This window comes from Canis lupus, chromosome 19, assembly GCF_048164855.1.
Source record: "Canis lupus baileyi chromosome 19, mCanLup2.hap1, whole genome shotgun sequence".
Lineage (NCBI taxonomy): Eukaryota > Metazoa > Chordata > Mammalia > Carnivora > Canidae > Canis > Canis lupus.
The window spans coordinates 29,349,398-29,373,942 of record NC_132856.1 but is presented as its reverse complement, the minus strand read 5'-3'; the positions used below and the strand labels follow the sequence as shown (position 1 = coordinate 29,373,942).

The window sequence follows — 24,545 nt, the reverse complement described above, 5'->3', positions numbered from 1 at the left end:
GTCCCACTTGTTTATTTTGTTGCTACTGTTCCTCTGTTTTTGATATCATATCCCAAAAAAAAACTGCTGAAAACAACATCAAGGAACTTTTTCCCTATGTTTTCTTATGGGATTTTTATAGTTTCAAGGCTTATATTTAGGTCTTTAAACCAATTTGAATGAATTTTTGTGGGCATTGTAAGATAGGAATCCAGTTTCATTCTTTTGTATGTGAATATCCAGTTTTCTCAACACTATTCCTCATTGTGTGTTCTTGTTGTTCTTGTTAAAGATTAGTTGATTGTATATGCATGGGTTTATTTCTGGATCCTGATTTTGTTCTACGGGTCTATGTGTCTGTTTTTATGTGCATCCAATACTGTTTTGATTACTATGGCTTCGGTATATAGTTTGAAATAAAGAAGTGTGATTTTTCTAGCTTTGTAATCAATATTTTGAGCTGACATTTATGGAGCTCCTATATCTGTGGGACTGTGCTAAATGCTTGATATTGATTTTTCTCATTAAAGCACCACAGAACCCTTTGGGTTAGATGCTATGCTTATCTCCTTTTCTAAAAGGTAGATATTGGGGGTTAGGGATTTTAAGTAACTTGTCAATAAAGCATAGCTAGTGGCATTGAAGCTGCACTCAACCTCAGATCTCACTAGATAGGAGAGCTCTTAACCTCTACTTAGACTTACCCTACCCTTGGTTTTAATTATTTAGGAGGCATTCTTGAGGTGGAAATAACACAAGATTTAGGTGTGGGAGGACCCTTTTTCCCAGGTCTCACACCTACAGCTTTACTGCTGGATGCAAAGTATGAATGTAAACTTCCATCATCTAAAACCACTTTCTCAGTTATTGTATCATACTGATACTTCCTGTACCATTATTTGCTTAGTATGTACTTGATACTCTTCTTTAAGTAGATAGCTCTGAATACAACAAAGAACGCTGTATTTTAAAATTCTTCCTAAATACTGCACAGTGCTTTGAAGGTGACAATTATGTGTTCTCCCCAGCCCCTTAATTACTTTCCCTCCCTTCTCCTCCCACCTCGCAGACAGGTTGTTAGTGAATATTATGGAGTTGTTAAGGACATTCTAGTACCAGACTGAGACTTTCTCCTGGATATTATAAATAGTACTGAAAAATAATTTAAAAGAGGGATAGGTTTTAGAAGGTGTGATTCAATGTCATTTAATATTGTACATTATGTAATACCACTTGTTATTCTAAGAATGTGCCCCACAATTTGAGAATCATGGTTTCAACTCTTTGAGAATTTTTGTGACAAGCAGAACAATAGACCTGAAATCACTCAGTAAACTAGAGAGTTCTTTTACAGCTCTTTCCTTTGGACTGAAGACACATATACTCATAATGTGGCTTTAACATTAATAGCACCTTTAGCTCTTCTTCCTGAAAACACGAATTTCTGTTTTTCAAAAAAATCATCTGGAAAATGTTATCAAATATTGTAGTGGCTGAGAACTTAGGAGTATGTGTCTAGACTTTATATGAGACTACATAGAAGAAAACTCCCTATCATGAGTTTGGGTAAACTCACCTACATGCTGTGCCATTTACTATTCTATCATGGAGTTAGTCAACAGCTCTTTTGAAGCACATGCTATATGTAAGTCACTCTACAGAGAAAAACCATAACCTCACAGACTATGAAAGCAAAAGACTCAAGACTAAATGCTAGCTCTGTCAAGACCTTGCTGGATAATTGCTGAGTTATATCTTGGGAATTGAAAGTAGCTAGAAGTTCATTCACCTCTATTTCATCTCATCTGACACCTACCAAGCCCCTATAAATATATCAGGTGTATGGTCAGCACTAATTATCTTGGTAACAAATATACCATATACCATACGAAATATATCATTTGTACTTACAAGTGAGGCTTCATGGTGTATGGCTTTATATATTTCTCATTACTGTCATTAATCCATTTTTATAAGTAGGAAATTGAAGCACAGTGCATGCCTATACTAATTGGTTAAGTGAGATTTGAACCCTGTTTTAATTGAACCCACAGCTTCTGATTTAGCTGAGGGAGCCTCAATCCCCAAAATACAGAAACAAATGTCTTCTGCCATGTAGGAGTCCACATGTTCCATGGCTGCCTGCCATCTTAAAAGGCACGGGACAGTGCTGAGTTCTGGAGTAATGGCAAGGTGTCTGCCATCCTCATTAACAAGCTTTGTTTGAATCGTTTAGGTGGCATTGTCAAAGTTCCTGAAACCTGCTTTGTGTTTGTTTAATTATAATATAGTCTGGCACTTTGACATTAAATTTTCTTGTTTGGCTGTAATTATCTTCTATGAGAATAAGAGCAGAGTTGGATTATATTTACTTCCCCCCCGCCCCCTCTCTCTCTCTCTTTTCCCCTTAACATGCAAATCTGACTGTGATCACTATGTTCTGATGAACTTCCATTCTGGGTGACTGACCTGGGATCAGCCTTAAGGGATGTGGTATGCAGCTAGCCAGGGTCAACCTGGTGGGAGCCGGAGGCTGGTCATGCAGAACGCAGTGTGGTGCTGCTGTAGGTCAGCACATCAGGCTGTGCCACAAAGTATGCTGTCTGTCTTGGTGGTTGATGGTGTGCCTCAGGTCATAGGAGAACCTCAACAACACAGCGGGGACCCTGCTAAGTGGCCTTTGGTCTTCTTTCCAGATAATTAGGGTTTTTCAAAACAAATGGCCTTGTCCCTCAAGAATCCCGTTACTCTGGGGTCAAGTTTTATTTGGCCTGGCAGTCCTCTTAGGAAAATTGCCATCTCTTTAATTCAGTACTATCTTTTAGTGCAATGTTCCATAGAGCAAAACAGTTATCTTCCACTCAAACACAGTGTTTATGCTTGCATAATGTTCTGACCTGATCCCCACAACACCATAAGAAAGGAATACCTATAATTCAGTGATTTGCATATCACCTTTGCAATTTTCACCATATCCATAATCTACCTTATATCCAAATACACAGCATTATATTTTGTTTCAATCACTATATTTAAAAAAAAAAAAACTTAAAAAACCCCACATGATTATGTAGAACTCCAAAATATTTAGAAGGGAGGATACAAATCTGTGATTTTCTCATGGATAGACTTCACATTGCTTAACCTTTAGAGTTTTCCATTGGCATGTTCAGCTTAATGATCTTTAAATACCACCAGTCCCTGCAGCCCTCACATCTTTCCATATTTGGGTTTGCTGTTGTGTAAAAAGGACTTTAGCATCACTGTGGTATTGTGTGATTAGAACAACTTTGAATGTACCCTTCTAAGTCTTTCCTCATTCCTCTATCAGGCCAGACTCTTCTTTACTAGACGTGTTTCAGAATTTGGAGAATGGTAGAGAAGAATAAGGGGGGAGATGGGAGATGGGAACTGGGTCATAGTCAAAGAGGCCAAGTTTACCAAAGAGCTGGAAGTGAGGAATACAGGAAGAGGTGTGTGGGGTGGGGGCTATTCAGGGATTTGGGGGCTTTGAAGCAGCAGCTGTGGGGTGTGGGGAAAAGCTTTCATGATGTACTGCTATCTGTTAAACGTTGGATCTTGCAGGAAGCTGACTCTGAGTCAAAGACTTGTAACCAGGACATTTGTCAGAGAGGACTTGGATCAACACCTGGGGATAGGAACCAGGCTTGAACAGAGGAAGATGAGCTACAAAATAGTCATAGAAAAGGCTTCAGCTAACTTTGTAGAGGTCCTAAAGATAGGATGACCCATCACAGTTCTGCCCAGTTAGGACCAGAGGTGTGGGCTTTGTGCCTATGCTCAGTCATTGATTGTGGGTTGTCCCAGGAAGAGGGTGTGACTTTGGGTAAGGGTGCCCTCTTCAACTAAGGCAAGCTATGAAGAGGCTGATAGCGGGCCCTGTCTGCCAGTGGCATGATCTATAGCTAAGGTAATATGCCCCTTATTCCTGAATGGATAGCTGGGTGACACATCACAGCATCCACCATGAACTGTACCCCATTTAATATTTTTCAGAAGCTCAAGTGAAGTTTGGAATTTTTTTTTAAACTGTATGTATAGCTTTTGAATGGTGCTTTAAAGTGTGACTATGCAGAGACTGAGCCCCATGGGGTTCCAGGAATTATTTTATTTTTACCCAGAAATTTGATAGTAGATTACCAAAACTATTAATTGGTAACTACTCACAAAACACAAATTCCCATAAATAGAAAAAGGGATGGATTTTTACTATATTTTGATAAAACTATTGTCCTGATCTTCAAAATTAGATATTTTGGACTTTTGTATGAGGAGATTTAGAATTTTGGCTGCATCTGGGCTTTTATTTTTATCAAATTAAGATCAGCAAGAGTAAGAGCAATGATCTTTTTGGAGTTACTGTTAGAGAAATTAGGAATAAAAAATGTATTTTATTGAGTCCCCTTTATATATAGTGTGTAGTTCATTAACTGGATAGAGTGTGTTTGGGCTCCATTTTTAGACAAATGCTTTTGGTTCCAAATAACAAAAATGAGCCTTAAACATAAAAAAGAGGGGGAAGAGGGAATTGTTAGGCTCAACATGACTGGGACAGAGTCCAAATGATGTTATCAGGTTGGCTTCATTGTCAGGCAGCTTTCCCAAAGATGGCTATTGGTAGTCCTGGGTTTACAGCATCCCTGGTTAAGTACTGAGAAGAAGGAATGTCTCCTCTACCAATGGGTCCAGGGAACTCAGTGGGATTAATGTTCTTTGTCTCTGATTGGCTCACTTAAGTGATGTGCCCATTCTTAAAGCAATCACTATGGTTGGGGGTAGGGTATCTTTATTGACCAGGTGGGTGTTATGTGGGAAGCTTGACATCCCATCAGCCCCTCTGGAATCATGTGCATTAAGAAGGCAATAGGGGTGATTCTCCAAAGGAAAATCAACATGCTGTGGTCAATATAAAAATAAAAGATATATGGATGCCAAACAAAACATCCGACATCTATTTTTCTTTACAACCAAAGTGAAAATTCTGTCTCTGCCACTTTTATTTTGCAAGTTACTTCCATCCTCTTTTCCTCACTGTTCTTATATATAAAATGGGGCTGATAATTCTGAGTTGGCAGGGTTGGTGTAATGATAATTTTTTCTTGTAAGGATAATTATTAATGTGCACATAAAAGCACTTTGGAACATAGGAGGTGCTAATAATTAAGAACCATCATTATAGTTAATCGAAAGCGCACTCTGAGCTCTATACTGGCATTTCCACAAGTAGCATTTCACTTTTGGTTAGGAACCTATGAAAGCATCCAAACACTAATGAATTCCACTTTTTCACGAGATATTTAATATTGTCTTAGCACCATGAAGACAAAAGCATGTGATACATCAGCATTTTCCACCCTGCACACAAATTGGCAACTGGGAAAGAATTCTCTCTCTAAAGATCATGATAAACAAATATATTTTGCAGCCTAATTTTGAATCTTCATCAAAAGATTGAATAGAAGTAGCTAGATTTCCAGTCAGGCCTTTCTCTTGAGGGTACATTTAGCAAATCAAAGTAGCAAGAATGCAGCCTCCAAATGATGCTCAGGTGGCTGTTAAATACATCAAAGGCAGGAAACCCAAGAAAAACTGAATGACTATGAAATTCAAGTGTGATGGGTTTTGATGTGAATAACTGAAAGGTTAGAGATAAAAGAGTCTGTGGGCCTGAAAGAAAGGGATCTGTGCTGATCCTTAAAAAAAGATATGGTGTCACTGCCAATTGCTTCCTGAGCTCGTACAGCTCATTGCCAACAATGCCAACGACTCCATGTGAGAGGAAATAGAGCAGTCTTTTGGTCAAACTTGGGCATGCATCCTGTTCTGTGAACTTGGGCAAAATATTCTAACACTCTAGATCTTGGATTCCTCATTCTTTCACACATTCCTAGAGACACTCCAACTCCAGCCTGATTGGGATTTTTGCGTGTGTATGTTTTGAAACTCTTTAATGCAGCCTTCCCCAGGGTCTTCTGTCATGTTCCTTCTGCCTAAAATGCTCACCTCTAACTTCTCCCAGCTACTCAGCCAAGACCTCCTTCTTCTTGGAAGTTCTCTCTGCTCTCCTGGATTTCCTTATGCCCTGAAGCTCGCTTACACCCCCAGAGTCCTGTCTCCTCTTTCTTGTGTTTAGATTGTCAGCACCAGGAAGCTGGGGATCGTATCTACTACGTTCCTGGTTGTATGCTGAGCACTAAGAATAGTGCTGGGCTCAATGCAATCCCTATCAAAATACCATGGACTTTCTTCAGAGAGTTGGAACAAATCATCTTAAGATTTGTGTGGAATCAGAAAAGACCCCGAATAGCCAGGGGAATGTTGAAAAAGAAAACCAGAGCCAGGGGCATCACAATGCCGGATTTCAAGTTGTATTACAAAGCTGTGATCATCAAGACAGTGTGGTACTGGCACAAAAACAGACACATAGATCAATGGAACAGAATAGAAAACCCAGAAATGGGCCCTCAACTCTATGCTCAACTAATATGCCACAAAGCAGAAAGGACTATCCACTGGAAAAAGGACAGTCTCTTCAATAAATGGTGCTGGGAAAATTGGACAGCCACATGCAGAAGAATGAAACTAGACCATTCTCTTACACCATACACAAAGATAAACTCAAAATGGATGAAAGATCTAAATGTGAGACAAGATTCCATCAAAATCCTAGAGGAGAACACAGGCAACACCCTTTTTGAACTTGGCCACAGCAACTTCTTGCAAGATACATCTATGAAGGCAAGAGAAATAAAAGCAAAAATGAACTATTGGGACTTAATCAAGATAAAAAAACTTCTGCACAGCAAAAGAAACAGTCAACAAAACCTACAGAATGAGAGAAGATATTTGCAAATGACCTATAAGATAAAGGGCTAGTATCCAAGATCTATAAAGAACTTATTAGACTCAACAGTAAAGAAACAAATAATCCAATCATGAAATGGGCAAAAGACATGAACAGAAATTTCACCAAAGAAGACATAGATATGGTCAACAAGCACATGAGAAAATGCTCCGCATCCCTAGCCATCAGGGAAATACAAATCAAAACCACGATAAGGTACCACCTCACACCAGTGAGAATGGGGAAAATTAACAAGATAGGAAATAACAAATGTTGGAGAGGATGTGGAGAAAGGGGAACCCTCTTGCACTGTTGGTGGGAATGTGAACTGGTGCAGCCACTCTGGAAAACTGTGTGGAGGTTCCTCAAAGAGTTAAAAGTAGAACTGCCCTACAACCCAGCAATTGCACTGCTGGGGATTTACCCCAAAGATACAGATGCAGTGAAACGCTGGGACACCTGCACCCCAATGTTTATAGCAGCAATGTCCACAATAGCCAAACTGTGGAAGGAGCCTCGGTGTCCATCGAAAGATAAATGGATAAAGAAGATGTGGTTTATGTATACAATGGAATATTACTCAGCCATGAGAAACAACAAATACCCATCATTTGCTTCAACATGGATAGAACTGGAGGGTATTACGCTGAGTGAAGTAGGTCAATTGGAGAAGGACAAACATTATATGGTTTCATTCATTCGGGGAATATAAAAATAGTGAAAGGGATTAAAGGGGAAAGGAGAGAAAATGAGTGGAAAATATCAGTAAGGGTGATGGAACATGAGAGACTCCTAACTCTGGGAAATGTACAAGGGGTAGTGGAAGGGGATGTGGGTGGGGGATGGGGTGACTGGGTGACAGGCACTGAGGGGGACGCTTGACAGGATGAGCACTGGGTGTTACACTATATGTTGGCAAATCGAACTCCAATAAAAAAATATACCAAAAAAAAAAAGAATAGAATTGCTGAGCCATAGCAAGTCCTCAATATTTTTTGAATGGATTAACTAATTATTAAAGTGAGATTTACTGGATTCATCACAATCCAACTTCTAATAATAATGTTTTGGCCTATTTATGGGGGAAAACATGGGGATGACTCTTCTTAGAATTGTTTAAAAAAAAAAGGATTGTTTCCATCGCTATTCAGAGCTCTGGCCATGCTTAAAAATAGTCTTAGTGGAGTTCCTCTCTCCGACCTGCCCTTCTCAATCCCTTCCTGGGCCCCAACCTAGGCCATTGTAGACTCTGTCTAACTGTGACATGGAAAGTCCGTGAAACTTGCACCAACGTGTCTTTGTGACTATATGTTTGGTACAGGCATTTGTTCTGGCTTCCTGAGGACATTTGTATCTGTTAGTCCTTCAAGTAATAGGCATCCACTGAGTATCACTTTGCCCCTCTCCCTGGACAGAGGAATCTGGCCTTCTGTTTGTCTGAATCTGAAAAATTCTTTCTGTAGGCCAATAGTATTAATAGCACCATCAGCATCCACTGTCATTTATTGAGGACTTACTATGTGCTGCATACTAAGTTAAGGGCAATAATAATTGCTAACAGTTATGACACTGTATGTACCAGAGACACACACGTTTTATATGTGTATATATAATATGTATATTATATGTATATTATGTATACATATAATATATATGTATATATTTATGGCACAACTATATATGTGTATATACATATACATATATGTATATGTATATATGTATATGTTAATATGTATATATATATACATATTAACTCATCTAACTCTTACAACAATACTAAGGTGGGTACAACTATTACCTCTCATGCAGATAAAAAAAGTGAGGTGAGGAAAGATTAAGTAGTTTCTCCACAATTACATAGGAAGATAGTGGCAGAGGTGAGATGTGAATCAATATAAATCGGTTCAGAGTCTACTTTCTTAGCTCCCAGGCTAACCACAATTTACAGATGAGGAAGCTGAAACTTATAGAAGTAATTTTATGTATGCAAAGTTTCATGGCTTGTAAGTAGCAGAAGCAAAATAATAATTCAGGTCTGCCTGACTCTAGTGCTTTGACCCTTAACGACTATGCCCTTTGCCCTTTCCTACACTATGCTGCCTCTTCAGACATGAACAGTGAAGAGAAACTTCTAAGTGTGAACTCATGTTATAAGTAAACTCCAACTCCATTAGGACTAGCAACTTTATTGTCTAACTAAAATGCACTGTTAATAATTAATATTTGAATAATGTTCAATATATCATGGAGAAGACATGAGAATCAGTCCCAGAAATGGTACCACACATTCCTCCTTCTCAAGGTCTTGCATTAGTAGATGCAAAGTGGAATATTAGATTACCTAATTCCAGGCAGTAAGAATCAACTTTTCAGAAATGATACTGCTCTCTGGTTTCAGAGGCAAAAATCAAGTAGGTTCTCAGGTTACTCCACTGTACACGAACTCTTCAAATGGTCACTTTCCATACCCATTTGTGCCACGAGAGGAATAGCCATATACACAAAAGGACCCCTAAAATCTAGCTACTCATTATTCTGGAAGAAATGGTATTGTATGTATGTATATATCTGTTTGTGGAATCTTGGAAATGTGTTATCTTTCCCAGACTCTTGAGCATCATCTTGGGAATACCGCTGCAGCCTCATAAGACTATTGTGGGAATCTAGGAGATAATGTATGGGGAAAGGACTTTGAAAACTGCAAAGTGCTGAACAAATGGAAAGCAGTATTATGAAGATCATCCCAGGACCTCAGTTATTCCTCAAGTGCCTGATTGTTCAGCCATAATATCCAGCCACACAGTAACTTCTTTTTCTGGAATGTGGTGATGAACTAGGCCTCCATTTTCATATTGGGGGATGCTTTTCACTCAGTAAACAACATTTTCTTTTATTTTGTTTTTCATTTTCTTTTATTTTTCTTAACTTCTATTTATAGAAGTAATTAATGATTGAGTTTATGAGTCAGAAATTCCATTTTTTCATTTATGTGGGAAAAATATACTAAAATATCATAAGTAAATTTTAGTTTTTCTTGACTTATACCCTAATTCCCATCTTCTCTCCTTCCTTAGAGGCCAACACTGTAGTGAGTATATAATGATTCTGCTATGCATTATTTTTCCTTTTCTATACATTTTTATGTTTTCCTATACTCCTATACATGAGTATGCCCTGGAAAACTAAATAATATGGCTGGGAGTCTAGCATAAATGATATAATTTTATATGCATTGTTCTTCAACTTGGATTCAACCATGAATCACTGACAAATATGTCTTGGATTTTTATTTGTTGGTTATACACAAACTTAAACCACTCCTTGGAAAAGTTGTGTGAAATTGAACAGGATCAAATGCATCAAAATATATTTTACCCATCTCCTTGCTGATGAATACCGGGGTTATTTTCTTTTTCTCTTTTCTTTTGTTTCTTTTCTTCTTTATTTCTTTCTTTTTTGTATTGTAAGTAAGGCTAAAATAAAGTCTCATTCATGTCATATCTCCTGCATGTATGTGAGTGTGTTTCTAAGATAAAATACTAAGAAGTACAATTATTGGTTCACAGAGTACACAGGTCTCCAAAGTAGCTGCTCATTTCATATTCACTCCTTTCACTGTTAGACAGTGACTGTTTCCCCACTCATCTTGGAACTATAGCCAAATTTCATGTTTGCTAACTTAATGAATAGTAAATGGTATTGTTTTTGTCTCTTTGCTGATAGACTTTTCCAATCAAATGAGCTTTGGAATAGGACAGACCTGAATTCCAATCTTACCTTTTCCCCTTTCCTGGTTGTGCAAACTTGAACTAGCCCCCCCCTTTTTAAAAATTATTTATTTATTTATTTATGATAGTCACACACAGAGAGAGAGAGAGAGAGAGAGGCAGAGACATAGGCAGAGGGAGAAGCAGGCTCCATGCACCAGGAGCCCAACGTGGGATTCGATCCCGGGTCTCCAGGATCGAATCCCTGCGCCACCCAGGGATCCCTTGAACAAGCCTCTTAAACTTCTCTTAGGCTGTTTCCTGATACAACTCATTTTATAATTCTATTTTCTGCTCGTTCTTTCTTTTTAAAAAAAATTCACTGTTAGAGTCTAGCTTTAACCCTACTCATTCTCAGACTTTGATGTAAATTAAATCTTGTTTTAACTCTATCCAAGAGATTATTACTAGAAACATTGGAAAGCTGTGTTCATATTGAGCATTTCCTGGTTGGTCCCCGAGGACAATATTAATGAGCCTCTATGTGTACTTAACTTTTGTTCTTGCTTTTTTAAAAAATTGGGCAATTGCATCTGCACATTTTTTCCTTTAATATGGCAAAATCTCTTACCTTTAAAGCAAATCCACTCTCAACTTTTCTGGATCAAAGAGGCCATTCAGCTCTCTTCCAAAGAGAAAATGCTCCGCAGATTTCCCCGGGCAGTAAGTATGTTAAATTGCTATAAGCCACACTGCCAAGATATAACCAAATAAAGCTGAAACACCAAGTCTCATTCTGTTCAGAATTACTTCTGCAGAATTTTAGCTGAGACAATAGAAATATGTTGAAAGAAACAAAAATGCCTTAAATAATCATGCTTTAAACAATTTTTTAGCCAAAACGAATATTAGCCTCTAAAACAATTCTGAGTAGTAGCATCAGAAAAAGCTTGCAACTATCTCATATTTATGGGGCAAAATTTACCTAATAAAATCTTCAGTATAAATAGGTGCATCCATCAAGATATGGATTTACTAGTCCATACCACCATGTGAAAAGCAGTGTGCTATTTATTATAACCCACACATGATGAGTAATAATAGGTTTAAAAAGCTCTAGACCAGACTTATTTCAGGGTCTGACCACTGATCATTAAATAGTTCTGAGGGGAATATCATATGGGGTGCTGGTTTCTGGTTCCAGCCACATTATTATTGGCTATTATCATTATTCCACATTACTCAAAGTTGTTGGATGGCCACCCTTCTTTTCCTAAAACACAGGATTATTGGAGATAATGCTAAAGGCAATTTGCACATTGCTTCTTGAATCCTTTGAGTTATTTCCTTATAATAAATGTTCAGAAGTGGAAATAAGCCTCTTTGTGACTCGTAGTATGTGAATTTATCTTGACGTGTTTCCAGAAGGGTGGCACAAATTTTCAGTGCTGCTGGCAAAATATGTGCAGTAGATATATTATAACAGTAACAAATAATTATAGTAGTAACAAAATAGTTATGACATTTTAAAACTATAATAATTAAAGAGTAATTATTTAATAATTATAACAGTAACAAAATGGCCAGCTCTCATATGGTGAGTGGTTACTATGTGACAGGCATTGTGCTAAGCACTTTATACACATTATCTTATCTGAACCTCACAACAACTCTGTGTGGTATGTATCATAATTGTACCTATTGCCAGATGAAGATGATGAGATTCAGAAAACTAGAGAGAGGCCAAGCAAGCTGCTTGAGTTCACACAGCTCATGAGTACTATCTCTTTATTACATGTGAAGTAAGAATAGCAATAACTAGCAATAACAGATAACAAGCTTTAAATGTTTAACATATACCAATGATTGTATGTATATACATCATTATTATGTATTATATATACACATTATCTCTTTCAATGTATGTGGCTTTATCACTATAACTTTATCTGCATCAGGGGTTGCACTTTAAATAATTTTTCCTTCTTTTTCTCCTTTTTCTTATTTAATATGGGTACAAAATCATTTCTTGGGATTTAAAAAATGTTTGTTCTTGCTAATGGCTGAGAAGAACATCTCTTCTGTTTTACAACATCAATGATTAAAATCCTAGAAATGCATCTATGTAAAAGTTTAACTTGGTGTCTTAATTAACTTCTCTTTACCTCTATTTCCTCATCTCTGGTGAGGATTAAATGACTGAAAACATGTAAAGCATTCAGAGCAGTTCCTGGTCCATAGTAAGCAGCCTTACTAATAAGGATAGTAACTACCTGGAAGGGAACACATAAACCTAACCAATCATCTGTGCTAGAATTCCTCACCAGACAGGGGCCAACTATTAATGCATTGATTGCATACCTAACATCATTGGGGTGATCACACCTGAACATTGGACAGTCCTTTGTATGACATCAGCTCCACACTTAATTAATTTTGGGGCTCTTATGCCCTCTCTGTGAAAGGATCCTCTAAATGCTCTTCAATTCAGCAATTCATCACGTTGCAAGGCTCCTCAAGGTTTTGTTTTGTTTTGTTTTCTCAGAAAAGCTATTAGCCTAAAAATGAAACTTTGAGAGCTCTCTTTTTGATGAAACAAATTTTATGGGAGTGAAGCTTGAGGAGAGAAATTATAAAATCAACTCTGTGGGTAAGTCAATATGCCTTGTCTAGGGATGGAGAAGGTTTCAATCACTCCTTCCTGAGACATCCTAAATCAGTATCCCTTTCAGAAACAATATTAGTTCAGGCATCCCCTCTTTTTTAACCAACATATTCAGTTCCTAGATTGACAGCATCTTTTTTTCTTAACATGTCAAGAACACTTTTGGATAAGTCTCTGGGCTATCAAGTTGTTAGTTGGAAACCATGTATGAGGGAGGAGCTAAGATCTTCCTCCAGCCCGGGAACCATCAATACCCAAAAACTGACAAAAAGGCAAATAGTAAAATTTAAATATTTCATGCCTGTGAGAACTTTCTGCATATAATTTATTTCAGGCTTTTCTAGGACTAAAATAGTGGGAATATTGATGAGGAAAATATGGTGGGGTGGGTTAGTTCTTGAAGACTTTAAAGGAGAGAGAGAAGAGAAAGTGACCTATTGGGTGCTGAGGTATCTGGGAGTAGTCTTAGCACTGCTTTTGACTGGTTCCTGGAGCCAACCATCTAAACTCTCTCCAGAATCATAGATCTGGGAAATGAGGGAGTTGCTTCAAATTTATAGCTTTTAAACTCATTAATGCAGTGGAACCCTTTAAAATGATCTTAATCAGGACTCTGATATATAAAACAGAAATAGAGATGCTCTGGCTAAAATAGAATAGAATAGAAGGCCCAAAGTGCTACATACCTGGATTCCATTTCACTTATTCCCTCCCTTCCTTTCTCTCATTCCAATCCCTCTCACTCTCCATTTATGGCAGCTTCTGAGGCACCTTTGAGGAATTCTTAGACCCAGAAGATCACAGTAATGAAATCACGGCTTTCAGCAAATCCTAATGTCTTACTTGTTCTGAAGATCTGTGATATCAGAAGCTGAGTCAATACTGGGCCATCTACCATGGTGTAAAATAAAGACTGAGAATTAGGCAGATTTAGGTTTCAATCCATGCTGTCACTGACTAGCTGTATGACTGAATAAGTCAGTTATCTTCTTTATAAAAACTCTTTTCTCCTCTGAGGAAGATGATCACTTTCCCCCAAATAAAATAATGTCCCATGAACAGTGTTCAAGAGATATTAGAATTAATAAATTCTTTCTTTTTCTGTGCCCCAAGGTTGTCTTTGAAGAAAATTAAAAGTTGCATTGAGAAGGCATTCAGATAGCTTCAGAAAAGAAATTATTCCGGGGTGTGCAACATACTCCAAACATAATAGAAAACAGAATCTCCAATTATCCTTGGAGATGGACAGAGGAGGGGGACGCTTTTTATTGTTCCAAGAGGGCAGGATGAAGAGGAGGGGTGAAAGGATTTCTTTTTTTGTTGCTGTTTGGTTTTTGTTGTTGTTGTTTTAAACAAGGGTTACAAAATGATCAAGTGACCAATTTGGTTCTGGGAGCATGACTCACCGCTAGTTTGATTGTTCTTCTTCAGCTTCTGTAAATGAAGTCAACTCCAAGACCAAGAAGGACTTCAACTTGAAAATGACAAAGTGACTGCATAAATAGAGGATGAGTCAAAGAACAGTGTCTTTAAAAAAAGATTCTGAGTTCTTAGGTAAAGCAATTGGAATCTTAGATGCTATTAACAAAAGCATGATCTCTATGACAAAGAGATAAGCTCTCTTTTTCTCTGTTACTTCCAACATGCATGAAGAGCTATATTTGATACTGACGACTTTATAGTATACTTTCCGAGGAACCTATCAGATGATAGCATCTAACTGATGAGCCAATCAAAACCACATCCCATGATGATTGTTTGAAAGGCCTGGAGACCCAGGCTAGGAAATAAGCAGAAATGACTGCTTTCATGGTAGGAAAAGCTTCACCAGGACCTACAGCTAGAATGAATGGAAGCTTCTCCAACCTTGCATCATTCAACTTGAGATTCGGAGCCTGAGGGGGCCATCTGATTAGGTCAAAGTGTCTGCTATTACACAGTGTAGAGGATCTGGCTGTGGTAGACTAGATTATCATGCCAATGCTTTACTGCCTCCCAATAACAGAATTCTACTTCCATAGTCTTTGCCATGAGATTTTATAGTTCCTGTCACTAAAGGATATATTTCTGTATCTTGAATTTGCATTCAACTATGTAAACTTGATTTGGTCAATTGAATGAGGTAGAAGTGAAAGCATGTTAGTTCCTAGTCTAGGCCTTAAAAGGCTTCCCATATTTATGCTTGTTCTTTGATGCCTCTGTCTATGAGAAGAAAATGTCTAAACCACCTCTGTAGTTCAGTGGAAATGAGAGTCACATGCAGCAGAACCATATAGCTGAGCCAACCCTCAACTCATTCTGTAGAGGGATAGATAAACTCAGCCAAGAAGAACAGAGCCATCCCAGCTGACCTGCAGTTGTATAAAGAAAAGAATGTTAAAATTTACATGCAGATGAGATTGTGGGGGCTCTTTCACAGCAAAATAGCTTGTTTTCTTACAGGATATTAGTTATCGATTGCTGCCTAACAATTGCCCCCAAAATTAAAGGCTTAATATAATAGTAAGTGTTAATTATTCCATACAGTTTCTTTGGGTCAGGAATCCAGAAGCAGTTTAGCTGGGAGGGTCTGACTTATGGATTTTCATGTAAGGCCACAGTCAAGATATCAGGCAGGCTGCAATTACCTGGAGGTCTAGATAATTCACTTCTAAGATGGTTTACTCACATGGATGGCAAGTTGGAGCTGTCTGTTGGCAAAATACCTCATTTTCTTGCCATGTAGATTTCCCTATAAGGCTGCTAGTGTGTCCTTATTACATGGTACTTGGCATTCCCCACAGCAAGATGTTCCCAAGAGAGAGATCAAGGAGGAAGCCACAATGTTTTTGGGGGGTTAGCCTGGGAAGTCACACACTATCACTGTTGCAACATTCTGTTCCTTTGAAGAAAGTAAATTTAGCCCAGACTTAAGGAGAGGAGAATTAGCTCTACTATTCAAAAGTAAGAGTGTCAAAGAATTTTAAAACCACCATGGGCAAATACTAGATTAAGTGATCATTGAATTGAACAAAATGGGGGAGAGGTAGTTCCCCAAAATAAAGTAATTCCCTCCAATGAAAATAGTTGGGTAATTTCCCAAAATAAAATGCTATAGGAAGGGGAAGTGCAAGTGGAAGCAGAACAGTCAATAAAAACAAAATAGAGGGGTGGCTGTTCCTCTCCAAGCTTCGCTATGCCGCCCAAGGACAAGAAGAAGAAGAAAGATGCCAGAAAGTCGGCCAAAAAGGACGAAGACCCAGTGAACAAATCTGGGGGCAAGGCCAAAAAGAAGAAGTGGTCCAAAGGCAAAGTTCGAAACAAGTTCAATAATCTGGTATCTTCGACAAAGCGACATATGACAAACTCTGTAAGGGGGTTCCCAACTATAAGCTTATGACTCCAGCTATTGTCTCTGAGAGACTGAAGATTCGAGGTTCTTTGGCCAGGGCAGCTCTTCAGGGGCTCCTCAGTAAAGGACTTATTAAACTGGCTTCAAAGCACAGAGCTCAAGTAATTTACACCAGAAGCACCAAAGGTGGAGATGCCCCAGCTGCCAGTGAAGATGCATGAACAAGATCCCACCAACTGCACATTTCAGGAAATAAAACTTTATTAAATGAAAAAAAATAAACACAAAAGGAGGAAATGCCAACTTGAAATGTCATGAAGAGTAAGTTTAGATTCATTTGGTATGACCAAGGAAAAGAACTAGGGCCAATGAGTATAAGAGCTGTATCAAAACAGAATGGCTTGATATATGTGATGGAAGATCCTCTGAGATTGTCCAGAAGCAAAGCAAAATTGGCATTAGAGCAACCAATGGCAGAATCCAGGTGGGGGTACAGGAACTAGATATAATACACACAAAAGGTTTAATTATGATGCTAAGAGGCCCCAGTGTAAGAGGGTGAGGTTTATAAAACTTACAGAGCTTTGAAAACTATAATGCAGGTGCATAAAAGGAAGGGAGATAGAGAGATGGAATTCATGCACTCATAAAAGTATTATGAGGAAATCTATGAGGGGAACTACAAGTGAAATGGCAAAAGAAGCACTGAGAAGATAATTGGATTTGCTGATGAGTGGCCTACAGGTGTGCACTCAACAGACTAGCCATGAATCAAATAAAAGCTTGATGAGAGCCATTTAGTTTAGAGCATGCAATGCTATAGTCAATTACAAGTAAGAAGAAAAAAGATGGCAATGCCCACTGTTAACCACCAACTAGAACTGTATCAAGGTGAGGCTAGGAAGTGCTGTTCAAACCACAGGCCAATGGTGGTCAGGCCTTTGAGGGAGAAAACACAATAAAACCTAGTTACCTAAACACTGACTTGCCCCGGTTGTCTGTGCATAGTTTGACTATCATTAACTGTGAACTTTTTAGAAAGTCATACGTCAAGCCCACAGTAGAAAGCAAACTGTAGGATTAGGTTGATAGCAGAACAAAAGACTTAGCAGCCATTCTATCATGAAGGAATAGCACATACGTGGTACTGATCCTGTATTCATGGTGCACATCTCTAGTCAACTGAACGTTGCTTTGGACAATGTTGGATCATGGGCATCCAAATGGTGCTCCAAACAACTGCTGCCAATGAATAAGAGCTGTAGTGCAGGATAAGCTTTATTTGCCCTCTGTAGGATCAGTCTCTAAGAGTTGAGAAATTCTTGGCCAGTAGGATATGAAGAAAGCAGTGCCTTTGGCAAAGGAGACAAGATATTCTCCAGTATACTGACTCTCAGAGACATACATTGCTCCCTTGAGACAAAGAGGCCCCTGCTGTTCATCCTTAATTTCATAATTTCAAGCCTATCTGTTTATAAAGGAAGGAAACTATTGCAAAGGAAAGAACCCCTACTGTTCTGTTCTAGTTGGAGTCAGAACTGGGAAGGAAGGATTTTAAAAAGACCATTTTCCAGATCAGAAAACATTGGCGTTTTGGGCTTAGACACTTCTTTGTTGTGGGAGCTGTCCTGTGAGTTATGGGATGTTTAGCAGCATCTTACACTCTAAACACCAGTAGCCAGTCACAGGCAATAAGTTGTGACAATCAGAAAAGGTCAAATTTCCGGGGCACCAGAGTGGCTCAGTTAGTTAAGCATCCTCTTGATTTTGACTCAGGTCATGATCTCAGGTTCATGAAATTGAGCCCCGAGTTGGGCTCCATGTGGGCATGAAACCTGCTTAAGATTCTTTCTCTCCCTCTCTCTCTACACCCCTGCCCCCGCCCATGCTACTAATGTGTTCTCTTAAAAAAAAAAAAAGTCAAAGTTCCCAGGGGGTGGGAGGATAGGTTATGTATAGAATCACTCCCAGTTGAGAACCACTGCTCTAGAAGATAAAAATCACAGAATAGAAATCCAACATGAATTTCATTTCTCATTTTGAAAATAAAATCAAACTTTATAATCCAGCTTCCATGATGTTAACAACCCTGAAGGATTCTAGAAACTTGTTTCAACATTTTGTATTCATTAGCCCTTCTTTATGGCAAAACCTTAATAGGAAAAAAAGTCCAGCCTACTTGTGACTGTGGGCATAGCTGGGGAGACTCTTTCCCATTCTGATAACTCGAAGTAGAGGAGGTAGGTAGAGATGTAGATTGTATGTCTACTGTATGAGAAAGGTCAAGTGTGGCCACAAGGCTTAGGTCAGTTCCACCCTCAAGCTTTGCTTTAGCTATTTCCTGGGCTTGGAACTTTCTTGTCTCATCTGTGTATGACTAGTCCTTTGTGATCAACAAGGCTTAGTTCAAATGTCACTATTTCAGAGACCACCCAACCAAAGGTAGTACATCCCCTCAAATACTCTTAGCCTATTATACCTTTGCATTTTCTTCATAATATTTAAATTTTGTATTTTTCTTAATTTGAGCACATACTTATTTCATACCTCCAACACTTATGAGAATATGAGTTCTACTGGAGCAAGGACCATTGCCATATCCCCCATGCCTGGCACCAAATATCAGCTCAAGAAATATTTGTTGTACAAATGAATAAAGCATGGCACACTTGACATATAAGTGTTATGGTAATGCAAAAAGTATAGGGGCCTGTGGGAATGCACAGCATGGTGACCTATACTGTCCTGGATCATGAAGGAAGGCTTTCTAGAAAAAATTGGCCTCAAATATTGAGAGACCAGTGGAATCTGGCCAGGATAAGAGTTCATAAGAATAAAGATTTATACATAGATATAGATAAATATGTATCTCAATGTATATATTAATACATTTAATTTTCATAATAACCCCATTAAGTGGATATTTAACAAATGAGAAAGCACAGGTAACCACCAGCTAAGCTGACTTGCTCAAGGTCATACTGCTCGTAGTATGGAGAGTAGAAATAAGTGGATGTTCTAGTATAAGAGCCTACATCCGTAACCATCACACTGATGAAGGAAGACAGAGGGGGCATGGCTGAAGTCCTAAAGGCAAGAGAGAACATGATGCTGGGAAGCTGGAAGGAGTCCAGGATTTGTCATGCAAAGAGAACAAAGACAAGGGTGGCAAGTGTTGAAGTAAGTCATATAGAAAGGAGCCAGATCAAGGAAGACCTCATCAAAAAACTATGCATTAGCAAACTCTGAAAGTCATCCTTAATCAATAAAACTCTTAGATTGCAGATTAACATCAGCAATCCCCTAAACCATTGGATAGATTTAATTTCTTATGACCAGGTCCAGTTTATCAGTTGGCAGTATTTAGAAAGGTGTTCATGGTAGCTGTCCTATCTCTAACTACCATTTACAGGGGAACAAAAACAGTGAGCCCAGGTGTTTAGCATCCTGGTTTGTTTTATTTTTTTAAGAAAAGGCAACAGAGCATTAGTTTTTATCCTGGAATAGATGGTTTGTCCAGCTGTAGATGCTGTAGAAAGGAAGCTGAATGTTAATTAGATGTCAACAGTAATTATGGTGATTATGTTTTTTGAATAGCTATTGGGAATAGCTGGAGCCACATCTAGACTGTGATGTGAATGACATTTTAATAGTTTTTTAAAAGAAAAAGAGAGCAGCCTGTTACTAAGGAAATTACAGTGAATAGAATTATAGTAAAATAGATTTCTTTATAAAGAACTATAACAATGATAATAGTCACACGTGAGGTATCTAGTATATGTTGAGGAAAATCATGAAAAAAAGTTATAGAGACAGGATCCCGTATTTAAAAGAAAACTAGTTATCCTAAATCTTTACCTTACAATTTCACTGGACTGTTTTAGGCTCTATCTTTCTTATTTTTCTTAGAAATGGGTCAGATCACAGGTTTTCTAAACCTATCATTATAATGATATTTTAATTACATGTTTTTATTTACCATAGGGATTCTGGTACTGTAGTAACTTGTATGATCACCTACCTCATAAGTAATTTTTATTGAATTTATTATAAAATAAAACCACAACTTGGTGTATTAATATTTAAGAAGATATTTATCTTATTGTTTATATTGAAGTGTCCTTCCTTTTTATTAAAAAAGAAGTCACTTGATTCTTTTAAATGGAGCATCTGCTCCATATATTTAACATATGCCATGCAAATCTTGGGGATAAGACAAGATTAACCTGCCCTCTCAAGCCACAATTTAAAAATCTACAGAAGGGAAAGGCATTGCACTAACTCTTTGTAATCATAATTTACAAGCCAGCAGTGTAGATGAATGTACTGACATTTATTTAGTTGAGCACCTACCATGTGTTGCATATCGTGACAGATGATTGGGCAGTAACCCATATTATTTGGTGACAATCCTAAGGAAAAAGACATATTTCCATCAGTGTAAGTAGTAAGTAGTTCCCTATCTCATCAGTATAATTAGCTCCCTACTTCAACTACCGCAGCCCAGGTGCTCTTTGTCTCTACCCCTGCCAGCTGAGAAATGAAAAACAAGATAGGCCCTGGCCCTGTGTATAACCATCTATAGGAGGGCTTCAGAAGTCAATGGGCAAATAGTAAACAATGTAATGGTTGGCCTAGCAGAAGAAATTCATGAAGCTGAGAGATCACTTGGAAAGTATGCAACATGGGTTAGGCAAACCTCCTCAGAAGAAATGTCCTATTAATTGATAGGAAGGTGGTACCAGATGCAGAGGTAAGGCAAGAGTGAATAGCAAAAGCAGAGTGCTGAAGGCAAAGAGTGCAGCATATGTTCAAAGAAGTGAAAACAGTTCTATGTGGCTAGATCCTGCAGGACAGAGGAAGCTATAATTAGTGTTGAGGCTGTAGATATGTTTAATATTGAGTCTAGGTAAGTTCAGGGCCTGTGGATGATGTTAAAGGACTTTTTCTTAAGAGTAATTAAGGGTGTTGAGCAAGAGAGTGAGATGATTAGATTAACCTGGGAAGCATCCTTCAGCCTGCCATGTGGAGAGTGGTTTAGAGGACCAAGGCTGGCAGCAGGGAGAACAGTTAGGCTATTTAGTTAGGCATGATTCTCAGTAAGAGATAGGGGTGGCTTGTGCTAAGGGATAGAAAAGAATAAATGGATTTGAAAGGAAGGTTCAGCAATAGAGTCTATAAAGTTTCATTTACTGTAGCTTTAATTCTGTATTACTGGAGAACAGTTCAATGTGCTGGTTTCCATAACAATAACAGCCATCAAGATAATAGCACTTATTGGGCATTTACCCTACGACAGGCACTTGGTTGGTACCTCCCTTTCAATCTTCACACTACCACTATGAACTAGATAATAGTAATTCTATTTTTCCTACCTTATAGAAAGAAAACAGGATCTAAGAAGTTGAATTTCTTTCCTGGGATCACCCTACTAGTGGGTGGCAAAGCTGGGATTTGGGCACTGACAGTCTGATTCCAGAGCCCAGGCTCTTGCTGGAAGTGAATATCGGAGACAATAATAAGATTTGTATAATGTGCGAGTCTTGAGGTACATAGGTTAAGAGAGTAGCTTTTTACCACCAATACCCAGTGTACTCTTGTCAGGATCAATATCCCTGAGTTTTCAGCGAGATTTTCTCATTTTGCTGTAGAGAAAACATAGGTTTGGAAGAAGAAAGAAAAAAGAAGGAAGAAATCAAATAATAGAACAAGCATGGGCTACATATCCCGTCATACCTTTACTATACCACGTATTCTACGAGGTGCTTTATTTTTATTCCTCACTGTGCTAGATTCAGGGGATGTATTAATTTGAATCTTCCAATCTTCCAAACAACTCTAGGAGGCAGGTGTCGTGGTTCCATTTGATGAATTCAGAACTAAGAGTGAAAGAGATTTTAGCTATATGTCCAAGCTCATTCCCTTAGGACAAGGCAGTGCCCAGCCTGGCTCTGGTTCTCCTTCTAGAGGAAATTGCTGCCCCTTGAAGAGGAAACCAAGACAGCGCTGCACACAAATAGACATTCAGACAGAAAGAAACAAGGACTCAGAAAGTGGGAAAGAAGAAGGAAAACTTTACCGAGTATAGAATTTGGAGCAAAGCAATCTTACAAGCAGGTCTCATTAGAATAACAGAGGTCTCTTCACGTCATTGCCAAGTTCCTTGATAGCAGGAGGGTTTTTTTCTATTAACTTTAGTGCCCCACTTTGAACTCCACAACAATTAGAAGTTAGGACCAGAACATAAGTTCCACCCTAGATATTTTTACTGCTGGTAGAAGTGATCTGGTGCCATTTGGATTCTCACAGATCAGTCCATGTTGATTAATTGAGACTCCAAGGAATGTTAGCTTGCCTCTGAATTTTCTTGGAATAGGTGATACATTGGATTCACAGTGCACCTGTCCTAGTCCCGAGATCTTATCACTGGAGGACTAGAAATATGTAACAAGTCACAAAGCACAGGCAGTTTGAGTGATTTATTTACTTACTGAGAGTCCCACATGTACCTAGTGGTAAAGCTTGCACAGAGTTATTTCCACTGCATTTCAGTTTTCCATGGAGAAATCACAGGAACAGTTTAGGGCTGTGGCAGTAATGAACCATTGCAGTATAGACCCAGAATGTCTCAAGAGTAGTAATGCTGTGCCCAATTGATTTCTCTATCCCTGTGATTAACACAGTGACTAATTTATAGCAAGCCTTCCAAAAAAATTGCTTGAATGAAGGAAGGATAGCAAGAGCAACTGCTTCCTGAGCAACTTATTCCTGTATTTTAAAGAGGTACAAAAAATAAAAAATAAAAAAAAATAAAGAGGTACGATATGGTTTAGCGGCTGGCTCTTGGTTTCAGCTCAGGTCATGATCTTGGGGTCCTGGGGTAGAACCTTGCCTTAGGCTTTGCACTCAGCAGGGAGTATGCTTGAGGATTCTCTCTCTCCCTCTCCCTCCCACACTCTTTCTCTCTCTCTCTCTCTCAAATAAATTTTAAAAATCTTAAAAATAAATAAGAGGGCACTGTAGTCCAGTCGTCAGGCCTGTGGATGCTAAGCTTAGACTGTCTCTGTCCAAATCGTTCTAGCTACGGCTACATCCTTGACATTTAGTACTCTTGACTTCAATTTTCTCACCTCTAAAATGGAGGAAATACTCTTGTAAGATAGTCCACTTAAACTGCTTACTAGGGCTTGACATATAGTCAGCATAGTTTTAGCAGTTACTTATTTATAAGCATTAATAACCTACAAGTGAAATGTCCTACTTTGCAATCTTATAAAATTTCCCAAAGATATCTTTGCTGAAGAAAGAAAAGGAATATACATGCAGAAATCACTCCTTGTGAGACAAATCCAGAATTGAGCAGTCTAGTCTTACTGGGGAGCAAAACAAATGGAGTGAGTAGAAAAGCTACTCAGGAGTTAGACTGTAACCCAGAATGGATATCTCCATTTTCCCACCCAAATATAGATGCAAGGGCTCTCTTTTCAACACCACTATTTTGACATTCATGGCCTGTCTTTCAGAAGATTAGAGTACCCAGGTTCATTTGAAGAGAGTAAGAATGTCCATGTGGGTTGGGGCTCAGCAAAGGTAATGGACATACTAAGGGCATCTTTCTATTGATTGATTCACAAGAGTCTTTGGAAAACTGGACAGCTTGGGGTGTCTGGGTGGCTCAGTTGGTTAAGCATCTGCCTTTGGCACAGGTTATGATCCCAGGGTCCTGGGATCAAGCTCCCCCACTTCCCCTGCCGAGCAGGGACCTGCTTCTCCTTCAACTTGGCCAGCTCTCCCTGCTTGTGCTCTCTCTCTCACATTCTCTCAAATAAATAAATAAAATCAGAAAGAAAGAAAGAAAGAAAGAAAGAAAGAAAGAAAGAAAGAAAGAAAGAAAGAAAAAGAAAAGTGGCCAGCTTGTCTTTTCAGAATGGCAACATAATGCTCATCTGAATGGCAACGAAAGTCCAAAGGTTTTGGCTTGGCTTCCCTTTGACTTCC

At 38.5% G+C, this 24,545-nt stretch overlaps 1 protein-coding gene and 1 pseudogene across 1 annotated transcript in view; both read left to right on the top strand.

Annotated features, from left to right (window-relative positions):
- SYNPR (synaptoporin) overlaps window positions 1-24,545 on the top strand; it is a 289,796-nt gene that overhangs the window by 90,765 nt on the left and 174,486 nt on the right. The window lies entirely within an intron of this gene.
- LOC140611304 (small ribosomal subunit protein eS25 pseudogene) lies at window positions 16,392-16,787 on the top strand (annotated as a pseudogene).